The following is a 24,542-nucleotide window of genomic DNA, read 5'->3' as shown; positions in this document are numbered from 1 at the left end:
GTAATTCAGTTCCTGTGTAGCCAAGTTTACATTCCATGTATTAGTGATATCTTATGATGTTTCTTTTTCTGTGTGACTTATTTCAGTTAGAATCATCATACGTGAATCCACTCATTATGCTGCTACGGGCCTGATGACATAGATTTCATTGCTGAGTGATATTGCATTGTACGTAAGTTCCACAACTTCTTTATCCATTTTTCACTTTCTGCGATATTGAACTTGTACCGTAAACGAGGTTCTTGTAAACAGAGCCATCCCAAACTTTGGGGTGGCTGTGTCTTTTTGATTTTAATTTCCCTAAGCTATAGGACCATAAGTGGAAGTGTCCTAGGCTCTGTTGCTTTGTTTTTTAGATGTTTCAGGAAACACCATACACTTCTCCCGAGTGGCTGTTTGCAATATACATCCCGCCCATCAGCATAACAAGGCTCCCAGTTCTCCATGGCCTGTCCTGCCTTTCTGGATTTTACACTTTTTTCAGATGGCCCTTTTGACCGGGGGGACGTGAGACTACATTGTAGGGCAGATTTCCTTTGCAAGCTTGCTTGGTTGGCCAAAAAGGGCGTATGTGTTTTTTCCGGAAAAAACTCATACGCACTTTTTGGCCAAGTGAATCATTGTCAACGTTCTGCCTCTTTTCCTATGCTTTAAATGCAATTCCAGTCTACCTCTTGCAATTGGTTTCCTGCAATTCTGCCCCGCTTTCAAGTCCTCTTGGCAGCCTTACTTCAGTATATTTTTGGACGATAGCTGTCATTTATAACTGTGCAGGTTTGTGAATTACAGTGCCCCTGAGCTCCTTTCTTCAACTCGCTTTCTTGTGAGCTGGCCACAACACCGCAGGATTGCTTCAGGCCCTAATCTGGTTCCGGCAAGGCAGGCTAAGCCTTTGGTTAATTCCTCTTCCTGGTGGGAAATGAGAGTTAAATTTGCCCGTCCAGACACCTCCAGCTAGTCTCTCATTGGTTCTCCCTATTCCTGTTCATCTTCCGCAGAAATTGCAAACTGGGCCAAACAGGAGGTTAAAGGCACTGACTCTCCAAGTCGGGAGAGTGTTAGTAAAGTGTCTGGAATGTTGCACCTGACTACCAGGCGACGAGAACTGAGACATATTGGAACACGTCTCCGGATCACACGGTTGATCATACTCTGGGTTCCACATGCATGCTTTAGCTGAAGGAAGAATCCCTTAAACCTGGAGAGTTGAGACCCGTGGAATGGGTACCATGCAATATGACTTCAAAGGGTCTTCATTTGCTCACCGAACCTCTCCAATCCTATCACTGCTGCGTTTATGCCCCTGTACTCATGCTTGATTCTCTTTCGGAGACATAGCAATCCATAGGTTTTAAGATACTTACTAGTCAGGTACATTCTTAGGCGTTTAATATGGGGTGTTGAGTCCATTTCGTTGAGCAAGGAGTAGCTCTTGTCTATTACATATATGGCTTAAGGAACTTTATCTATGCTCATTTCAATCTCTGGTTTTATGCAGCACCCCAACTCACCATTCCCCTTAAGCAAGCATAAGTTGGTTTTCTAAATTTGAGACCCTGTTCTGTTTTGTAATCCAGTTCCTGTGTAGCCAAGTTTACATTCCGTGTATTAGTGATATCTTATGATGTTCGTTTTTCTTGTGACTTATTTCAGTTAGAATCATCATACCTGAACCTACTGATTAGGCTGCTATGGGCCTGATGACATAGATTTCATTGCTGAGTGATATTGCTTTGTACGTAAGTACCACAACTTCTTTATCCATTTTTCACTTTTTGCGATATTGAACTTTTCCCGTAAACGAGGTTCTTGTAAACAGAGCCGTCCCAAACTTTGGGGTGGCTGTGTCTTTTTGATTTTAATTTCCCTAAGCTATAGGACCATAAGTGGAAGTGCCCTAGGCTCTGTTGCTTTGTTTCTTAGATGTTTCAGGAAACACCATACACTTCTCCCAAGTGGCTGTTGGCAATTTACATCCCACCCATCAGCATAACAAGGCTCCCAGTTCTCCATGGCCTGTCCTGCCTTTCTGGATTTTACACTTTATTCAGATGGCCCTTTTGACCGGGGGGAAGTGAGACTTCATTGTAGGGCAGATTTCCTTTGCAAGCTTTCTTGGTTGGCCAAAAAGGGCGTATGCGTTTTTTCCTGAATATATTCAGGAAAAAACGCATACGCCCTTTTTGGCCAAGTGCATCATTGCCGACGTTCTGCCTCTTTTCCTATGCTTTAAATGCAATTCCTGTCCTCCTCCTGAAATCGGTTTCCTGCAATTCTGCCCCGCTTTCAAGTCCTCTTGGCAGCCTTCCTTCAGTATATTTTTGGACGATAGCTGTCATTTATAACTCTGCAGGTTTGTGAATTACAGTGCCCCTGAGCTCCTTTCTTCAACTCGCTTTCTTGTGAGCTGGCCGCAACACCGCAGGATTGCTTTAGGCCCTAATCTGGTTCTGGCACGGCACGCTGAGCCTTTGGTTAATTCCTCTTCCTGGTGGGAAATGAGAGTTAAATTTGCCCGTCCAGACACCTCCAGCTAGTCTCTCATTGGTTCTCCCTATTCCTGTTCATCTTCCGCAGAAATTGCAAACTGGGCCAAACAGGAGGTTAAAGGCACTGACTCTCCAAGTCTGGAGAGTGTTAGTAAAGCGTCTGGAATGTTGCACCCGAGTAGCAGGGGACGAGAACTGAGACATATTGGAACACGTCTCCCGATCACACGGTTGATCATACTCTGGGTTCCAAATGCATGATTTAGCTGAAGGAAGAATCCCTTAAACCTGGAGAGTTGAGACCCGTGGAATGGGTACCATGCAATATGACTTCAAAGGGTCTTCATTTACTCACCGAACCTCTCCAATCCTATCACTGCTGCGTTTATGCCCCTGTACACACGCTTGATTCTCTTTCGGAGACAGAGCGATCCATAGGTTTTAAGATACTTACTAGTCAGGTACATTCTTAGGCGTTTAATATGGGGTGTTGAGTCCATCTCGTTGAGCAAGGAGTAGCTCTTGTCTATTACATATTTGGCTTAAGGAACTTTATCTGTGCTCATTTCAATCTCTGGTTTTATGCAGCACCCCAACTCACCTTTCCCCTTAAGCAAGCATAAGTTGGTTTTCTAAATTTGAGACCTTATTCTGTTTTGTAACTCTGTTTCTGTGTAGCAAGTTTACATTCCGTGTATTAGTGATATCTTATGATGTTTCTTTTTCTGTGTGACTTATTTCAGTTAGAATCATCATACCTGAATCCACTCATTATGCTGCTACGGGCTTGATGACATAGATTTCATTGCTGAGTGATATTGCATTGTACGTAAGTACCACAACTTCTTTATCCATTTTTCACTTTCTGCGATATTGAACTTGTACCATAAACGAGGTTCTTGTAAACAGAGCCGTCCCAAACTTTTGGGTGGCTGTGTCTTTTTGATTTTAATTTCCCTAAGCTATAGGACCATAAGTGGAATTGCCCTAGCTTCTGTTGCTTTGTTTTTTAGATGTTTCAGGAAACACCATACATTTCTCCCTAGTGGCTGTTGGCAAATTACATCCCGCCCATCAGCATAACAAGGCTCCCAGTTCTCCATGGCCTGTGCTGCCTTTCTGGACTTTACACTTTTTTCAGATGGCCCTTTTGACCGGGGCGAAGTAAGACTTCATTGTAGTGCAGATTTACTTTGCAAGCTTGCTTGGTTGGCCAAAAAGCGCGTATGCGTTTTTTTCCTGAATATATTCAGGAAAAAAACGCATACGCCCTTTTTGGCCAAGTGCATCATTGTCGACGTTCTGCCTCTTTTCCTATGCTTTAAATGCAATTCCTGTCTACCTCCTGAAATAGGTTTCCTGCAATTCTGCCTTGCTTTCAATGCCTCTTCATAGCCTTACCTCAATATAGTTTTTGAAAATAGTTGGCCTTTATAACTCTGCACGTTTTTGAATTGCAGTGGCCCTTAGCTCCATTTTTCATCTCATATTTTTGTGATCTTGCCTCATAACCACAGGATTCCTTCAGGCCCTATTCTTCTTCTGGGGCACCTTGCTGTGCCTTTGGTTTATTCTTCTTACTGATGTGAAATTAGAGTGACATGTGCCCATTGAAACCGCTACAGCTTGTTTCTCACTGGTTCCCCCTATTCTCATTCATCCTCCGCACTAACTGCAGACTGTGCGATACCAGAAGTTAAAGGCATTGACTCTCCATGTGGGGTTGTTGTTAGTAAAGCGGCTGGAATGTCGATCCGGAGCCCCAGGAGAGGAAAAATGAGGTGCGTTTTAGAAACCTTTCCCGATCATATGGTATACCAGTCGCTGGGTTTTTCAAGCATGGTTTAGCTGTAGGAAGATTCCCTTCAACCTGGATTGTTGGGACCCTTGGAATGAGTAGCATGAAGTATTGCATTAAACTTTTGGCAGTTGCTCACCAAAACTCACCAATCCTCTCAGCCCCAAGTGTCCAGCCTTATGTCTTATCCAGCTGTGGGTTTATATGTGGTCAATCCAGGTTGCATCACAGCCCCTGAGCAAATTTTGTAAGAATTTTTCTCTCTTTCATTGTTTCTGCGTTTTGTTTTTAAAATTTATTTCTATAATGGGGTTTAGCTCATTTTCACTGCTGTGTTTGTGCCGCTCTGCACACACTTGATTCCCTTATGGAGATATATCAATACATGGATTTTAAGATTCTTATTACTCAGATATATTTCTCTGTGGTTTATAAGGTGTGTTGAGGCCAGTTCATTGAGCAAGGTGTAGATCTTGTCTAATATCCATTTGGTTTATTGAACGGTATCTGTGCTAATTTCAAACTCTGGTTTTATGCATCACCCCACCTCTCCTTTCCCCTTAAGCTGACATAAGTGTGTTTTCTACATGTGAGACACTGTTCTGTTCTGTAATTCATTTCTTGTGCAGCCATATTTACCCTCCCTCTATAAGTGATATCTTATGATATGTTTCTTTTTCTGTTTGACTTATTTCAAGTAGTATTATCGGACCTAAATCCACTCTTTATCCTTCTACTAGCCTTATTACATTGATTTCATGGTGAAGAGATATTCCATTGTACATAAGTACCACATCTTCTTTATCCATTGTTCTCTTTCCTGGGATATTTAAGGTGTACTGAAGTTGAGGTTCTTGTAAACAGAGTAGCCCTAAACTGTGGTGTGCTTGTGTCTTGTTGATTTTTAGACTTCCCTAGATATACTCCCATGATTGGAAGTGTCCTATGCTCTGTAGCTCTGTTTTTTAGATGATTTAGGAACCACCATACACTTCTCCAGAGTGGCTCTCGGCAGTTCACACACTGCCCATCAGCGTATAAAGGCTCCCTGTTCTCCATGGCCTGTCCTGCATTTCTGGTTTTTACAATTTTTTAGGATGGCCCTTTTGACCGGTGGGAAATGAGACTTCTTTGTTGTGCACATTTGCATTGCTTGCTTGCTTCGTTGCCCATAAAGTGCGTATGCGTTTTTTCCTGGATATAATCAGGAAAAACGCATACGCCCCTTTGGGCCAACTGCATCATTGTCGAAATTCTGCCACTTTTCATGTGCTTTAAAGACGAGTCCAATCTATCTCTTGAAATCTGTTTCTTGCAATTCTGTCTTGCATTCAGATCCTCTTCTTTGCCTTACCTCAACATAGTTTTGGATGTTAGTTTTCATTTATAACTCTGCAGGTTTGTGAATTGCAGTGACCCTGAGCTCCATTTTTTAAGTTGCTCTTTTGTGAGCTGGCCTCAAACCCGCAGGATTGCTTCAGGCCCTATTTTGGCTCCGGCGAGGCGGGCTGAGCCTTTTTTCAATTCTTATTCTTAATGGGAAATTAGAGTGATATGTGCCCGTCCAAACCCCTACAACTATTCTCTCATTGGTTCCCCCTCTTCCCGTTCATCCTCCTCACAATTTGCAAAATGTGTGAAACAGAAGTTGAAATGTGCTGATTCTCCAAGTGGGGAGATTCTAAGTAACGTGGCTGGAATGGTGAACAGGAGCACCAGGAGAGGATAAATGAGCTGCATTTTAGACACATCTCCCGATCACATGGTGTACAGTCCTCTGGGTTTTCCATGCATGTTTTAGCTGTAGGAAGATCCCTTGAACCTGCAGATTTGGGACCCATTGAATGGGTACCAGGTAGTATTACTTTAAAGGGTGTGCATTTCCTCACCCAACTTCACATTTCTCTTAGTGCAAACAGTTTCCAGCCTTATGTCTCATCCTGCTGTGGGTCTAGATGTGTTCAATCCATGTTGCATCACCGTCCCTGAGGAAAAGTTGTAAGAGGTTTTCTCTGTCTCTCTGTCGTTTATTTTTTTCAATTTATTACTATATTGGTTACAGCTGATTTTCAAAGCTCTGTTTCTTGCTGCTGTACATCCACTTGATTCACGTACAGAGAGACATCAGTAAATTCTTTTTCAGATTCTTACCAGTCGTATATATTCTTTTCCGGTGACTTGAGTGTGCTGAGTGCAGTTCTTTTAGCTACCGTGTAGGCCTTGTTGATTATCAGTTTGGTATTTGGAATGGTATCTTTGCCAATTTCAACCTCCTGGATGATGCCTCACCCCTCCCCACCTTTCCCGTTTAGCAGCCTTATGCGTGTTTCCTACATATTTGACTATGTTTTTGTTTTGTAATTTATTTCATGTGTAGCCATTTTGGATTCCACCTTTAAGTGATATCTTATGATATGTGTCTTTTTCTTTTTGAATTATGTCACTTAGAATGATCATACGTAACTCTTCCGGAGTTGTTACAACTGGCCATATTTCATTGATTTCCAGGCTGAATAATATTCCACTCTACCTAAGTACCACATCTCTATCCATTTTTTCTCTCCAGAGACATTTAAGTTATATCCTAGTCGAGGATCTTTTAAACAGAGAGGGGGTAAACATTGGGGTGCCTGTGTCCTCTCGATTTTTGTTTTTCCCAAGATATACGCCCATGAGTGCAAGTGCCCTATGCTCTGTAGCTCATTTTTTAGATGCTTTAGTAAACACAATACACTTCTCCAGAATGGCCGTTGGCAATATACATTTCCACTATAAGTCTCACAGGGCTCCCTCTTCTCCTTGCCCTGTCCTGCATTTCTGTTGTTTACGCTTTATGAGGATGGCTCTTCTGACTGATGTGAAGTGATATCTTTTGTAGTATTGACTTCCAGTGCCCACCTGTTTGCTTGGCTAAAAAAGTGTATGCCCTTTTCTTGAATATATACAGAAAAAAACGCATACACCCTTTTTGGCCAACTGCAATGTTGGCAATGTTCAGCTCCTTTTCTCGTGCTTAATGGAGAGTCCTTTCTACCTCCTCAGATCCCTTTCCTGCCATTCTCCCTTGCTTACAAGTCCTTTTCTCTGACTTTCCTCAAGACATTTTTCAGTGATGGATATTTTCAACTCTGCAGTTTCGTGAATTTTACTGCCCCTGAGTTCCATTGTTCAACTTGTGTTTATGGGAACTGGCCACAAAGCAGCGGGATTTCCTCAAGCCCTATACTGTTTCCATGGGCAACCCTAGCCTTTGGTCAATTCGTCTTCCTGATTGGAAATTAGAGTGACATGTGCCTGTCTGAACACCTAGGACTTGTCTCTCATTGTTCCTCATCCTTCCGCTTCATCCTCTGGACAAATTCCAAACTGTACGCAACAGGATGTTGACAGTGCTGACATCTCCAAGTGGGGAGACTGTTAGTAAAGACGCTGGAGGGGTGAACCCGAGCACCAGGAGATGAGGAGATGAGATGCCTTTTCCAAACTCTTCCCGATCAGACGGTATACCATCCTCTGGGTGTGACAGACATGTTTTAGCAGTAGGAAGAATCCCATTCATGTAAGGAGAACACCAGGGCTTTTTCAAAATCAGTGTCTGCCCAAAACCCAAACTGGGGAATTTTTTAAGCTACGGCTACACATATGTTCATTAAGGGCCTTGGGAAGTAGGCAGAGTCCAAACTTTAGATGATTGAAGTCTTCAGGGTCAGAAGCACTCACCACCAGCTTCCCTTAGGTTACACTTTAACTGTCATTGATAGATGACAATGACAATAAAAATATCTATTCTTTTCCAGATTATTTCCCCTTATAGCTTATTGCAAAATGTTGAGTGTAGTTCCCTGTGCTATACAGTAGTTCCTTGTTGATGATCTATTTTATACATAGCAGTGTGTATGTGTTAATCCCAAACTGTTAATTTATCCCTCCTCCCACCTTTCCCCTTTGGTAATAATAAATTATAAGATTTTATACTTCTCAGAAATGGGGGAGCTGAAAGAGAGGTATCATTTTCAATGGAAAAGCATTTAAAACAAGATTGAAGTTTAACCAAGATTATTAGATGTACATCCTTGGAAAGAAATCACTTCGTTTCTCTAATATTGACCTGACAAATAAGACAAACCTTTTCACTGAACTTGCTTATAATAAAGTGATGGAAATATCAAATGGAAGTGTTAGAAACATCTTATTTTACCCGAGCCTTATACACTGTTCTATGTTAACTACAGTTTGGCTCACACATCTGTTCATTGAGGTTACAATAGTCTCAATTTCTGTTACTGATCCTCCAGAGTGGACCCCAACAAGTGTCCCCCTGCCCAGTGTCATTGGGGCCAACAGATCGAGACTGAGTTTGGTTCACAAGCAAAGGAAACTTTATATTTTGATCAGAGAATGGAGAGGTGAGAGCATGCACTACCCCGTGGGCTGTGGGCTGGGCTGTTGTGTAGAGATCCTGTCAGAGTCAGTGGGAGGGAGGGGGCGGAGCTCTCGAGGGCCGGGTTGGCTGCAGCTCAGGCTCTATATCGCGGAGTCTGCACTGGGCCCCAGGAGCTGAGGTGTCGTCCCAGCCATTCTGCACTAGGAAATCTGGTCTGAAGTGCCGGGTGTGGAATCTCTGCATGCGGGACCCTAGGAGCACATGAAATTAGACAAAGCACAAAGGATAAAAAAGGTTAGACTTGACTTTATTGCCCAGATTCTATTTTTATCTCCCGGGGAATTTTAATGGGCTTTGCTGGGGACAAACCCCTCCTCTGCCTTTTGTCCCGTTCCTCATTCTTGGAGTGCTGAGGGTGCAGACCCTTCTTCTGTAACTGCTGAGTGCTGAGTTGGGAGCCCTCATACCCGGGGGCGAGGGTCAGAGCTTCTCCCCAGCAGCCTCCAGGTGACGTTGATTGTCCCCAGGCCCCCTGCCTCCCTGCTCGTCCACCTGAGCACCAGCATTGGAAGTGTTATAGATTCTAATGACCTTTAAGGGTCCAGGAAAGAGATGTGCAGAGACGCTGTGGGGGCCGGTTTCACCCCGCCCCACATTTGTTCGGCCACCTTAGGCTGACCGTTTCTGCCAGCCTAGATGCTCTGACCAGTAGTCTGCGCTTTCTTCAATTAGGCCCCTGAATTAATGTACAAACAGCACCAGGTGTCAGAGCCCTGCCTGCTCAACTCCCAGACAGTCCAGGGTCAGTGGTGATCAAGGACCATGATGGCCACTGAGTCAACAGCCTTTTGAAGTAAACAGGAGTCCAGCTGGTCTTATTGGCCACCATCATCAAGGTGTCTGTAGGCTTTTCTATGGTGACAGTGTGATATACGGTTCCCCCGCCAAGATTATTAGCTCCCCTCTGGGTGCAGTAAGTCCTGCAAGCAGTAGTCTACTCTTTTGGGACACACTCTTGTTGTTTTATGAGAGAAACTCCAGGTCAAGTGATGTTCACACGAGTCGTCATGGTGCCCTGTTGCCCCCGGTTATCTCTCTGGATGTTGGAGTTGGAGGGCCTCCTCACTCGAGGTTGGTGTGCCCACGGAGCGAACCCTGCAACTTCAGGGCATGGTTGGTGGTTAGGATCACCACGTGGGGTCCTTTTCCCTTAGGAGGGAGGTGGCCTTTTGGGCTGCTGATTTCCAGGTTTTTAGATACCGCCAGTATCTTGGCCAGATGTGGCAGTGGGCCAAGCCCCTTGGTGCCCGTAGTTTATCCTACCTGGATGGCATTCTTGCATTGTTCCATTTCAAGTGGTCCCAGTTTTTGCACTAATTCTCCAATGGCGATTCACCTTTCACCGGGAATGTAAAGGTCAAAGGGTTTAGCTAAATTAGGGAGTTCCAGGGCAAGGGTCTGAATTGACTGCTCTTTCCATTCTTGAAAGGCCACTTCTGGATTCTATTCAAAAGGATCATCATCTTTTCCTTTCAGTGTTTCATATAGAGGCCCAGCTAGTAGACTGTAGTTAGGGATCCAGAAGCAGCAAACCCTGGCCTCCCCAGGAACCCCTAAGCTGTCTTCTAGTTTTAGAAAGGGGTAAGGCTGAAAATGGTTTCTTCCCTTTCCTGGGATGGGCTTCTCCGACCTTCTGTGAGAACGAAGCCCAGGCAGGTCACCGCAGTCTGTGATATTTGAGCTTTTTCTTGGACAACTTCTATCCTTTATTGGCTTGGTAGTTCAGAGGCCTCCTTAGTAGGGCTGGCGATCAGAATGTCGTCTGCGTACTGAAGGAGGGTTTCCTTTTCCAGAGGTAGAACTTTTAGGTCTTTAGCTAAGCTTTCCCCAAAGATGGTGTGGGAATTTTTGCACCCTTGGGGCAAGACGGCCCGGAAGTATTGTTTTAGTTGTATGTTGAGTCTTGCCACTCACAAGCCAAAATTTCTTGTGACTCTGGGACTAATGGAATACAAAAGAAGGCATCATTGAAGACTAATACAGAATACCATGTCCTGGTGGTTGGTAGAATGACCAGCAGGGTGTAGGAATTAGGAGCAGCTGGAGGTATATCCTCGGTGGCTTCACTGACTGTCCTGACATCCTTTACCAGGTCCCCAGCAGCCCATGGGGCTCTCGTGGTCAGACCAATCCCAGAATATGGAGCTCACCTGGGCAGGTACCCCACCCCCACCCCAGCCCACGGGGCTCTCGTGGTCAGGCCCCTCCCAGGATACAGAGCTACCCTTGCAGGTACCGTGGCAGGGCTGGGCACACAGGAACCGTGCACATAGCCCTCATTGCAGAGCACCCCCAGCTCACCTGTCGCTCAGAGCTGACACAGAGCACCTCAGAGCAGGACATGAACTAACAAACAGCAGCTGCGACAGGTCTGTGACCCTGGGCATCACTCTGTGCGGCCTCCCTCCACCTGGTCTTCCAGAGACTTCCACTGCACCCGGGGCACCAGGCCTCTGTCTCCAACCACCACCCACCCCTCCTCTCCCTGACTCCTGGGTTCCTCTCATTAGGAGAGGGTTTTCTTGAAGTTGTCTCCCACTCATGGGCCAGATAAAATGATTAGAAAACAAGCCAAAGCTGCAGCCCCTTGTCTATCCTGACTCTCAGGAGCCCACACCTGTTCCTTGGACCTGGCCGGTTCAGCAAGTTCCATTTTCTGCAACTGTGAGCCCCTGAGGGCTGATGATTGGCTGACCTGGGCAGCCTTACCGTGCCGGCCAGCCCTCCCCAGGTGTGCCTGGGTTGAGATCAATATAAATACCACTCCAGGCAGCAAGAGGCCCTGCAGCCGTGCCTGACGCCATTTTCTCTGCCCTGTCAGCAGTCTCGGGGCTGGGCTGGTGGGAGGGAGTGAGAGGCCACGGCTTTGTGGGTGGCCCAGTGTGAGTGGGGCTCTGCTGGACTTTCTGCAGCAGTTGTCAGGCTGCCTCCTGCTAAAGAAGAGGATGTGTCACCCATACCTGCTGCTGGAATTTCTCCCTGGGCAGAGGTGAGGAAGGAAAAAAGCAGTGGGGGCAGGGACAGGACGGGTATCTCAGGCAGGGAAATGGAAATCTTCCAGAAGAGCACCCAGGGCCAGGACCATCCTGGCTGGCCTGCAGGCACCAAGTCGGCCGGTATGCTGTCACTCGTGTGGCTCTATGGCCCTTCCTCTAGGCTTTCAAGTCCTTGTATATATTCAGGTGTTTTACCTGGGACGGGTGGGAATAGTTCAGCAGCAACTGGCCTGGGGCTCAGCTCACGTTTACTCACAGATGCCTCGGCACGGTGCCCCAGCTTTGCAATGAGGACGCTTGTTGCATGGGGGCTGCTGGCTAAATGGGAGACGATTCCCCACCACTGACCAACTTCAGAATTGTTTACAACTGGAGCAAGTGCCCTGATACGGTTTTCCTCTGTGGAACTGGTGGGTTCTGTGTTTTTTTTCTCTTTTTCGTTTTTGGTTCAAGGTAGATTTTATTCCTCTTTTTTGTATTTACAGATATAAGCATGGAAATAATTTATTCATATAAATACATGTATGTGAAGGGAATAATTGTTTTTTCTGTTTTATTTTTTAAATTTTATTTCTTTTTAATTTTTAATTTTATTTTATATTTTTATACAGCAGGTTCTTATTGGTTATCTATTTTATACATATAAATGTATACATGCCAATCCCAGTCTCTCAACTCCTCCCACCACCAACCCCCTCAACAGCTTTCCCCCCTTGTTGTCCATACGTTTGTTGTCTACATCTGTTGCTCTATTTATGCCTTGCAAAATGGTTAATCTGTACAGTTTTTCTAGGTTCCACATATATGCATGAATATACAAGATTTGTTTTTCTCTTTCTGACTTACTTCACTCTGTATGACAGTCTCTAGATCCATCGACGTCTCTACAAATGACCTAATTTCATTCCTTTTCATGGCTTAGTAATATTCCATTTTATATATGTACCACTGCTTTATGCATTCGTCTGTCTGTGGGCATTAAGTTGCTTCCATTACCTCGATATTGTAAAGAGTGATACAATGAACATTGCGGTGAATGTCTCTTTTTCATTTATGGTTTTGTCTGGGTATATGTCCAGAACTGGGATTGCTGTATCCTATGGTAATTCTACTGTTAGTTTCTTAAGAAACTCCATATTGTTCTCCATAGTGACTGTATCAATTTATATTGCCAACAATAGTGGAAGAGGGTTCCTTTTCTCCACACATTTCCAGCATTTTTTGTTTGTAGATTTTCTGATGATGCCCATTCTACCAGGTGTGAGGTGATACCTCATTGTTGAGTCCATTTTGTTGAGCAAGGGGTAGGTCTTGTCTATTACATATTTAGCTTATGGAACGGTATCTGTGCTAATTTCAAACTCTGCTTTTATGCAGCACCACAACTCACCTTCCCCCTTAAGCAAGCATAAGTTGGTTTTCTAAACATGAGACCCTGTTCTGTTTTGTAATTCAGTTCATGTGTAACCAAGTTCTCATTCCATGTATTAGTGATACCTTATGATGTTTCTCTTTCTGTGTGACTTTTTTCACTTAGAATCACCGTGCCTCAATCCACTCATTATGCTGGTACGGGCCTGGTGACATAGTTTTCATTGCTGAGAGGTATTCTGTTGTACGTAAGTACCGCAACTTCTTTATCCATTATTTGCTCTCTGGCATATTTAACTTGTGCTGAAGAAGAGGTTCCTGTAAAAGAGCCGTCCCAAATTTTGGGGTGGCTGTGTCTTTTTGATTTTAATTTCCCTAAGCTATAGGACCATAAGTGGAAGTGCCCCAGGCTCTGTTGCTTTGTTTTTTAGATGTTTCAGGAAACACCATACACTTCTCCCGAGTGGCTGTTGGCAATTTACATCCTGCCCATCAGCATAACAAGGCTCCCAGTTCTCCATGGCCTGTCCTGCCTTTCTGGATTTTACACTTTTTTCAGATGGCCCTTTTGACCAGGGGAAAGTGAGACTTCATTGTAGTGCAGATTTCCTTTGCAAGCTTGCTTGGTTGGCCAAAAAGGGCGTATGCGTTTTTTCCTGAATATATTCAGGAAAAAACGCATACGCCCTTTGTGGCCAAGTGCATCATTGTCGACGTTCTGCCTCTTCCTATGCTTTAAATGCAATTCCAGTCTACCTCCTGAAATCGGTTGCCTGCAATTCTGCCCCACTTTCAAGTCCTCTTGGCAGCCTTCCTTCAGTATATTTTTGGACGATAGCTGTCATTTATAACTCTGCAGGTTTGTGAATTACAGTGCCCCGAGCTCCTTTCTTCAACTCGCTTTCTTGTGAGCTGGCCGCAACACCGCAGGATTGCTTCAGGCCCTACTCTGGTTCTGGCACGGCCCGCTGAGCCTTTGGTTAATTCCTCTTCCTGGTGGGAAATGAGAGTTAAAATTGCCCGTCCAGACACCTCCAGCTAGTCTCTCATTGGTTCTCCCTATTCCTGTTCATCTTCCGCAGATATAGCAAACTGGGCCAAACAGGAGGTTAAAGGCACTGACTCTCCAAGTCGGGAGAGTGTTAGTAAAGTGTCTGGAATGTTGCACCTGACTACCAGGCGACGAGAACTGAGACATATTGGAACACGTCTCCGGATCACATGGTTGATCATACTCTGGGTTCCACATGCATGCTTTAGCTGAAGGAAGAATCCCTTAAACCTGGAGAGTTGAGACCCGTGGAATGGGTACCATGCAATATGACTTCAAAGGGTCTTCATTTGCTCACCGAACCTCTCCAATCCTATCACTGCTGCGTGTATGCCCCTGTACACATGCTTGATTCTCCTTCGGAGACATAGCAATCCATAGGTTTTAAGATACTTACTAGTCAGGTACATTCTTAGGCGTTTAATATGGGGTGTTGAGTCCATTTCGTTGAGCAAGGAGTAGCTCTTGTCTATTACATATTTGGCTTAAGGAACTTTATCTATGCTCATTTCAATCTCTGGTTTTATGCAGCACCCCAACTCACCATTCCCCTTAAGCAAGCATAAGTTGGTTTTCTAAATTTGAGACCCTGTTCTGTTTTGTAATCCAGTTCCTGTGTAGCCAAGTTTACATTCCGTGTATTAGTGATATCTTATGATGTTTCTTTTTCTTGTGACTTATTTCAGTTAGAATCATCATACCTGAACCTACTGATTATGCTGCTATGGGCCTGATGACATAGATTTCATTGCTGATTGATATTGCATTGCACGTAAGTACCACAACTTCTTTATCCATTTTTCACTTTTTGCGATATTGAACTTGTCCCGTAAACGAGGTTCTTGTAAACAGAGCCGTCCCAAACTTTGGGGTGGCTGTGTCTTTTTGATTTTAATTTCCCTAAGCTATAGGACCATAAGTGGAAGTGCCCTAGGCTCTGTTGCTTTGTTTCTTAGATGTTTCAGGAAACACCATACACTTCTCCCAAGTGGCTGTTGGCAATTTACATCCCACCCATCAGCATAACAAGGCTCCCAGTTCTCCATGGCCTGTCCTGCCTTTCTGGATTTTACACTTTATTCAGATGGCCCTTTTGACCGGGGGGAAGTGAGACTTCATTGTAGTGCAGATTTCCTTTGCAAGCTTGCTTGGTTGGCCAAAAAGGGCGTATGCGTTTTTTCCTGAATATATTCAGGAAAAAACGCATACGCCCTTTTTGGCCAAGTGCATCATTGCCGACGTTCTGCCTCTTTTCCTATGCTTTAAATGCAATTCCAGTCCTCCTCCTGAAATCGGTTACCTGCAATTCTGCCCCGCTTTCAAGTCCTCTTGGCAGCCTTCCTTCAGTATATTTTTGGACGATAGCTGTCATTTATAACTCTGCAGGTTTGTGAATTACAGTGCCCCTGAGCTCCTTTCTTCAACTCGCTTTCTTGTGAGCTGGCCGCAACACCGCAGGATTGCTTCAGGCCCTAATCTGGTTCTGGCACGGCACGCTGAGCCTTTGGTTAATTCCTCTTCCTGGTGGGAAATGAGAGTTAAATTTGCCCGTCCAGACACCTCCAGCTAGTCTCTCATTGGTTCTCCCTATTCCTGTTCATCTTCCGCAGAAATTGCAAACTGGGCCAAACAGGAGGTTAAAGGCACTGACTCTCCAAGTCGGGAGAGTGTTAGTAAAGCGTCTGGAATGTTGCACCCGAGTAGCAGGGGACGAGAACTGAGACATATTGGAACACGTCTCCCGATCACACGGTTGATCATACTCTGGGTTCCACATGCATGATTTAGCTGAAGGAAGAATCCCTTAAACCTGGAGAGTTGAGACCCGTGGAATGGGTACCATGCAATATGACTTCAAAGGGTCTTCATTTACTCACCGAACCTCTCCAATCCTATCACTGCTGCGTTTATGCCCCTGTACACACGCTTGATTCTCTTTCGGAGACAGAGCGATCCATAGGTTTTAAGATACTTACTAGTCAGGTACATTCTTAGGCGTTTAATATGGGGTGTTGAGTCCATCTCGTTGAGCAAGGAGTAGCTCTTGTCTATTACATATTTGGCTTAAGGAACTTTATCTGTGCTCATTTCAATCTCTGGTTTTATGCAGCACCCCAACTCACATTTCCCCTTAAGCAAGCATAAGTTGGTTTTCTAAATTTGAGACCTTATTCTGTTTTGTAACTCTGTTTCTGTGTAGCAAGTTTACATTCCGTGTATTAGTGATATCTTATGATGTTTCTTTTTCTGTGTGACTTATTTCAGTTAGAATCAACATACCTGAATCCACTCATTATGCTGCTACGGGCTTGATGACATAGATTTCATTGCTGAGTGATATTGCATTGTACGTAAGTACCACAACTTCTTTATCCATTTTTCACTTTCTGCGATATTGAACTTGTACCATAAACGAGGTTCTTGTAAACAGAGCCGTCCCAAACTTTTGGGTGGCTGTGTCTTTTTGATTTTAATTTCCCTAAGCTATAGGACCATAAGTGGAATTGCCCTAGCTTCTGTTGCTTTGTTTTTTAGATGTTTCAGGAAACACCATACATTTCTCCCTAGTGGCTGTTGGCAAATTACATCCCGCCCATCAGCATAACAAGGCTCCCAGTTCTCCATGGCCTGTGCTGCCTTTCTGGATTTTACACTTTTTTCAGATGGCCCTTTTGACCGGGGCGAAGTGAGACTTCATTGTAGTGCAGATTTCCTTTGCAAGCTTGCTTGGTTGGCCAAAAAGCGCGTATGCGTTTTTTTCCTGAATATATTCAGGAAAAAAACGCATACGCCCTTTTTGGCCAAGTGCATCATTGTCGACGTTCTGCCTCTTTTCCTATGCTTTAAATGCAATTCCTGTCTACCTCCTGAAATAGGTTTCCTGCAATTCTGCCTTGCTTTCAATGCCTCTTCATAGCCTTACCTCAATATAGTTTTTGAAAATAGTTGGCCTTTATAACTCTGCACGTTTTTGAATTGCAGTGGCCCTTAGCTCCATTTTTCAGCTCATATTTTTGTGATCTTGCCTCATAACCACAGGATTCCTTCAGGCCCTATTCTTCTTCTGGGGCACCTTGCTGTGCCTTTGGTTTATTCTTCTTACTGATGTGAAATTAGAGTGACATGTGCCCATTGAATCCGCTACAGCTTGTTTCTCACTGGTTCCCCCTATTCTCATTCATCCTCCGCACTAACTGCAGACTGTGCGATACCAGAAGTTAAAGGCATTGACTGTCCATGTGGGGTTGTTGTTAGTAAAGTGGCTGGAATGTCGATCCGGAGCCCCAGGAGAGGAAAAATGAGGTGCGTTTTAGAAACCTTTCCCGATCATATGGTATACCAGTCGCTGGGTTTTCCAAGCATGGTTTAGCTGTAGGAAGATTCCCTTCAACCTGGATTGTTGGGACCCTTGGAATGAGTAGCATGAAGTATTGCATTAAACTTTTGGCAGTTGCTCACCAAAACTCACCAATCCTCTCAGCCCCAAGTGTCCAGCCTTATGTCTTATCCAGCTGTGGGTTTATATGTGGTCAATCCAGGTTGCATCACAGCCCCTGAGCGAATTTTGTAAGAATTTTTCTCTCTTTCATTGTTTCTGCGTTTTGTTTTTAAAATTTATTTCTATAATGGGGTTTAGCTCATTTTCACTGCTGTGTTTGTGCCGCTCTGCACACACTTGATTCCCTTATGGAGATATATCAATACATGGATTTTAAGATTCTTATTACTCAGATATATTTCTCTGTGGTTTATAAGGTGTGTTGAGGCCAGTTCATTGAGCAAGGTGTAGATCTTGTCTAATATCTATTTGGTTTATTGAACGGTATCTGTGCTAATTTCAAACTCTGGTTTTATGCATCACCCCACCTCTCCTTTCCCCTTAAGCTGACATAAGTGTGTTTTCTACATGTGAGACACTGTTCTGTTCTGTAATTCATTTCTTGTGCAGCCATATTTACCCTCCCTCTATAAGTGATATCTTATGATATGTTTCTTTTTCTGTTTGACTTATTTCAAGTAGTATTATCGGACCTAAATCCACTCTTTATCCTTCTACTAGCCTTATTACATTGATTTCATGGTGAAGAGATATTCCATTGTACATAAGTACCACATCTTCTTTATCCATTGTTCTCTTTCCTGGGATATTTAAGGTGTACTGAAGTTGAGGTTCTTGTAAACAGAGTAGCCCTAAACTGTGGTGTGCTTGTGTCTTGTTGATTTTTAGACTTCCCTAGATATACTCCCATGATTGGAAGTGTCCTATGCTCTGTAGCTCTGTTTTTTAGATGATTTAGGAACCACCATACACTTCTCCAGAGTGGCTCTCGGCAGTTCACACACTGCCCATCAGCGTATAAAGGCTCCCTGTTCTCCATGGCCTGTCCTGCATTTCTGGTTTTTACAATTTTTTAGGATGGCCCTTTTGACCGGTGGGAAATGAGACTTCTTTGTTGTGCACATTTGCATTGCTTGCTTGCTTCGTTGCCCATAAAGTGCGTATGCGTTTTTTCCTGGATATAATCAGGAAAAACGCATACGCCCTTTTGGGCCAACTGCATCATTGTCGAAATCCTGCCACTTTTCATGTGCTTTAAAGACGAGTCCAATCTATCTCTTGAAATCTGTTTCTTGCAATTCTGTCTTGCATTCCGATCCTCTTCTTTGCCTTACCTCAACATAGTTTTGGACGTTAGTTTTCATTTATAACTCTGCAGGTTTGTGAATTGCAGTGACCCTGAGCTCCATTTTTTAAGTTGCTCTTTTGTGAGCTGGCCTCAAACCCGCAGGATTGCTTCAGGCCCTATTTTGGCTCCGGCGAGGTGGGCTGAGCCTTTTTTCAATTCTTATTCTTAATGGGAAATTAGAGTGATATGTGCCCGTCCAAACCCCTACAACTATTCTCTCATTGGTTCCCCCTCTTCCCGTTCATCCTCCTCACAATTTGCAAAATGTGTGAAACAGAAGTTGAAATGTGCTGATTCTCCAAGTGGGCAGATTCTAAGTAACGTGGCTGGAATGGTGAACAGGAGCACCAGGAGAGGATAAATGAGCTGCATTTTAGACACATCTCCCGATCACATGGTGTACAGTCCTCTGGGTTTTCCATGCATGTTTTAGCTGTAGGAAGATCCCTTGAACCTGCAGATTTGGGACCCATTGAATGGGTACCAGGTAGTATTACTTTAAAGGGTGTGCATTTCCTCACCCAACCTCACATTTCTCTTAGTGCAAACAGTTTCCAGCCTTATGTCTCATCCTGCTGTGGGTCTAGATGTGTTCAATCCATGTTGCATCACCGTCCCTGAGGAAAAGTTGTAAGAGGTTTTCTCTGTCTCTCTGTCGTTTATTTTTTTCAATTTATTACTATATTGGTTACAGCTGATTTTCAAAGCTCTGTTTCTTGCTGCTGTACATCCACTTGATTCACGTACAGAGAGACATCAGTAAATTCTTTTTCAGATTCTTACCAGTCGTATATATTCTTTTCCGGTGACTTGAGTGTGCTGAGTGCAGTTCTTTCAGCTACCGTGTAGGCCTTGTTGATTATCAGTTTGGTATTTGGAATGGTATCTTTGCTAATTTCAACCTCCTGGATGATGCCTCACCCCTCCCCACCTTTCCCGTTTAGCAGCCTTATGCGTGTTTCCTACATATTTGACTATGTTTTTGTTTTGTAATTTATTTCATGTGTAGCCATTTTGGATTCCACCTTTAAGTGATATCTTATGATATGTGTCTTTTTCTTTTTGAATTATGTCACTTAGAATGATCATACGTAACTCTTCCGGAGTTGTTACAACTGGCCATATTTCATTGATTTCCAGGCTGAATAATATTCCACTCTACCTAAGTACCACATCTCTATCCATTTTTTCTCTCCAGAGACATTTAAGTTATATCCTAGTCGAGGATCTTTTAAACAGAGAGGGGGTAAACATTGGGGTGCCTGTGTCCTCTCGATTTTTGTTTTTCCCAAGATATACGCCCATGAGTGCAAGTGCCCTATGCTCTGTAGCTCATTTTTTAGATGCTTTAGTAAACACAATACACTTCTCCAGAATGGCCGTTGGCAATATACATTTCCACTATAAGTCTCACAGGGCTCCCTCTTCTCCTTGCCCTGTCCTGCATTTCTGTTGTTTACGCTTTATGAGGATGGCTCTTCTGACTGATGTGAAGTGATATCTTTTGTAGTATTGACTTCCAGTGCCCACCTGTTTGCTTGGCTAAAAAAGTGTATGCCCTTTTCTTGAATATATACAGAAAAAAACGCATACACCCTTTTTGGCCAACTGCAATGTTGGCAATGTTCAGCTCCTTTTCTCGTGCTTAATGGCAAGTCCTTTCTACCTCCTCAGATCCCTTTCCTGCCATTCTCCCTTGCTTACAAGTCCTTTTCTCTGACTTTCCTCAAGACATTTTTCAGTGATGGATATTTTCAACTCTGCAGTTTCGTGAATTTTACTGCCCCTGAGTTCCATTGTTCAACTTGTGTTTATGGGAACTGGCCACAAAGCAGCGGGATTTCCTCAAGCCCTATACTGTTTCCATGGGCAACCCTAGCCTTTGGTCAATTCGTCTTCCTGATTGGAAATTAGAGTGACATGTGCCTGTCTGAACACCTAGGACTTGTCTCTCATTGTTCCTCATCCTTCCGCTTCATCCTCTGGACAAATTCCAAACTGTACGCAACAGGATGTTGACAGTGCTGACATCTCCAAGTGGGGAGACTGTTAGTAAAGACGCTGGAGGGGTGAACCCGAGCACCAGGAGATGAGGAGATGAGATGCCTTTTCCAAACTCTTCCCGATCAGACGGTATACCATCCTCTGGGTGTGACAGACATGTTTTAGCAGTAGGAAGAGTCCCATTCATGTAAGGAGAACACCAGGGCTTTTTCAAAATCAGTGTCTGCCCAAAACCCAAACTGGGGAATTTTTTAAGCTACGGTTACACATATGTTCATTAAGGGCCTTGGGAAGTAGGCAGAGTCCAAACTTTAGATGATTGAAGTCTTCAGGGTCAGAAGCACTCACCACCAGCTTCCCTTAGGTTACACTTTAACTGTCATTGATAGAGGACAATGACAATAAAAATATCTATTCTTTTCCAGATTATTTCCCCTTATAGCTTATTGCAAAATGTTGAGTGTAGTTCCCTGTGCTATACAGTAGTTCCTTGTTGATGATCTATTTTATACATAGCAGTGTGTATGTGTTAATCCCAAACTGTTAATTTATCCCTCCTCCCACCTTTCCCCTTTGGTAATAATAAATTATAAGATTTTATACTTCTCAGAAATGGGGGAGCTGAAAGAGAGGTATCATTTTCAATGGAAAAGCATTTAAAACAAGATTGAAGCTTTAACCAAGATTATTAGATGTACATCCTTGGAAAGAAATCACTTCGTTTCTCTAATATTGACCTGACAAATAAGACAAACCTTTTCACTGAACTTGCTTATAATAAAGTGATGGAAATATCAAATGGAAGTGTTAGAAACATCTTATTTTACCCGAGCCTTATACACTGTTCTATGTTAACTACAGTTTGGCTCACACATCTGTTCATTGAGGTTACAATAGTCTCAATTTCTGTTACTGATCCTCCAGAGTGGACCCCAACAAGTGTCCCCCTGCCCAGTGTCATTGGGGCCAACAGATCGAGACTGAGTTTGGTTCACAAGCAAAGGAAACTTTATATTTTGATCAGAGAATGGAGAGGTGAGAGCATGCACTACCCCGTGGGCTGTGGGCTGGGCTGTTGTGTAGAGATCCTGTCAGAGTCAGTGGGAGGGAGGGGGCGGAGCTCTCGAGGGCCGGGTTGGCTGCAGCTCAGGCTCTATATCGCGGAGTCTGCACTGGGCCCCAGGAGCTGAGGTGTCGTCCCAGCCATTCTGCACTAGGAAATCTGGTCTGAAGTGCCGGGTGTGGAACCTCTGCATGCGGGACCCTAGGAGCACATGAAATTAGACAAAGCACAAAGGATAAAAAAGGTTAGACTTGACTTTATTGCCCAGATTCTATTTTTATCTCCCAGGGAATTTTAATGGGCTTTGCTGGGGACAAACCCCTCCTCTGCCTTTTGTCCCGTTCCTCATTCTTGGAGTGCTGAGGGTGCAGACCCTTCTTCTGTAACTGCTGAGTGCTGAGTTGGGAGCCCTCATACCCGGGGGCGAGGGTCAGAGCTTCTCCCCAGCAGCCTCCAGGTGACGTTGATTGTCCCCAGGCCCCCTGCCTCCCTGCTCGTCCACCTGAGCACCAGCATTGGAAGTGTTATAGATTCTAATGACCTTTAAGGGTCCAGGAAAGAGATGTGCAGAGACGCTGTGGGGGCCGGTTTCACCCCGCCCCACATTTGTTCGGCCACCTTAGGCTGACCGTTTCTGCCAGCCTAGATGCTCTGACCAGTAGTCTGCGCTTTCTTCAATTAGGCCCCTGAATTAACGTACAAACAGCACCAGGTGTCAGAGCCCTGCCCGCTCAACTCCCAGACAGTCCAGGGTCAGTGGTGATCAAGGACCATGATGGCCACTGAGTCAACAGCCTTTTGAAGTAAACAGGAGTCCAGCTGGTCTTATTGGCCACCATCATCAAGGTGTCTGTAGGCTTTTCTATGGTGACAGTGTGATATACGGTTCCCCCGCCAAGATTATTAGCTCCCCTCTGGGTGCAGTAAGTCCTGCAAGCAGTAGTCTACTCTTGGGACACACTCTTGTTGTTTTATGAGAGAAACTCCAGGTCAAGTGATGTTCACACGAGTCGTCATGGTGCCCTGTTGCCCCCGGTTATCTCTCTGGATGTTGGAGTTGGAGGGCCTCCTCACTCGAGGTTGGTGTGCCCACGGAGCGAACCCTGCAACTTCAGGGCATGGTTGGTGGTTAGGATCACCACGTGAGGTCCTTTTCCCTTAGGAGGGAGGTGGCCTTTTGGGCTGCTGATTTCCAGGTTTTTAGATACCGCCAGTATCTTGGCCAGATGTGGCAGTGGGCCAAGCCCCTTGGTGCCTGTAGTTTATCCTACCTGGATGGCATTCTTGCATTGTTCCATTTCAAGTGGTCCCAGTTTTTGCACTAATTCTCCAATGGCGATTCACCTTTCACCGGGAATGTAAAGGTCAAAGGGTTTAGCTAAATTAGGGAGTTCCAGGGCAAGGGTCTGAATTGACTGCTCTTTCCATTCTTGAAAGGCCACTTCTGGATTCTATTCAAAAGGATCATCATCTTTTCCTTTCAGTGTTTCATATAGAGGCCCAGCTAGTAGACTGTAGTTAGGGATCCAGAAGCAGCAAACCCTGGCCTCCCCAGGAACCCCTAAGCTGTCTTCTAGTTTTAGAAAGGGGTAAGGCTGAAAATGGTTTCTTCCCTTTCCTGGGATGGGCTTCTCCGACCTTCTGTGAGAACGAAGCCCAGGCAGGTCACCGCAGTCTGTGATATTTGAGCTTTTTCTTGGACAACTTCTATCCTTTATTGGCTTGGTAGTTCAGAGGCCTCCTTAGTAGGGCTGGCGATCAGAATGTCGTCTGCGTACTGAAGGAGGGTTTCCTTTTCCAGAGGTAGAACTTTTAGGTCTTTAGCTAAGCTTTCCCCAAAGATGGTGTGGGAATTTTTGCACCCTTGGGGCAAGACGGCCCGGAAGTATTGTTTTAGTTGTATGTTGAGTCTTGCCACTCACAAGCCAAAATTTCTTGTGACTCTGGGACTAATGGAATACAAAAGAAGGCATCATTGAAGACTAATACAGAATACCATGTCCTGGTGGTTGGTAGAATGACCAGCAGGGTGTAGGAATTAGGAGCAGCTGGAGGTATATCCTCGGTGGCTTCACTGACTGTCCTGACATCCTTTACCAGGTCCCCAGCAGCCCATGGGGCTCTCGTGGTCAGACCAATCCCAGAATATGGAGCTCACCTGGGCAGGTACCCCACCCCCACCCCAGCCCACGGGGCTCTCGTGGTCAGGCCCCTCCCAGGATACAGAGCTACCCTTGCAGGTACCGTGGCAGGGCTGGGCACACAGGAACCGTGCACATAGCCCTCATTGCAGAGCACCCCCAGCTCACCTGTCGCTCAGAGCTGACACAGAGCACCTCAGAGCAGGACTTGAACTAACAAACAGCAGCTGCGACAGGTCTGTGGCCCTGGGCATCACTCTGTGCGGCCTCCCTCCACCTGGTCTTCCAGAGACTTCCACTGCACCCGGGGCACCAGGCCTCTGTCTCCAACCACCACCCACCCCTCCTCTCCCTGACTCCTGGGTTCCTCTCATTAGGAGAGGGTTTTCTTGAAGTTGTCTCCCACTCATGGGCCAGATAAAATGATTAGAAAACAAGCCAAAGCTGCAGCCCCTTGTCTATCCTGACTCTCAGGAGCCCACACCTGTTCCTTGGAC

The sequence above is a fragment of the Orcinus orca genome, chromosome 6 (assembly GCF_937001465.1).
Source record: "Orcinus orca chromosome 6, mOrcOrc1.1, whole genome shotgun sequence".
Taxonomy (NCBI): Eukaryota; Metazoa; Chordata; class Mammalia; order Artiodactyla; family Delphinidae; genus Orcinus; species Orcinus orca.
Note: the sequence above shows the minus strand (reverse complement) of the source record.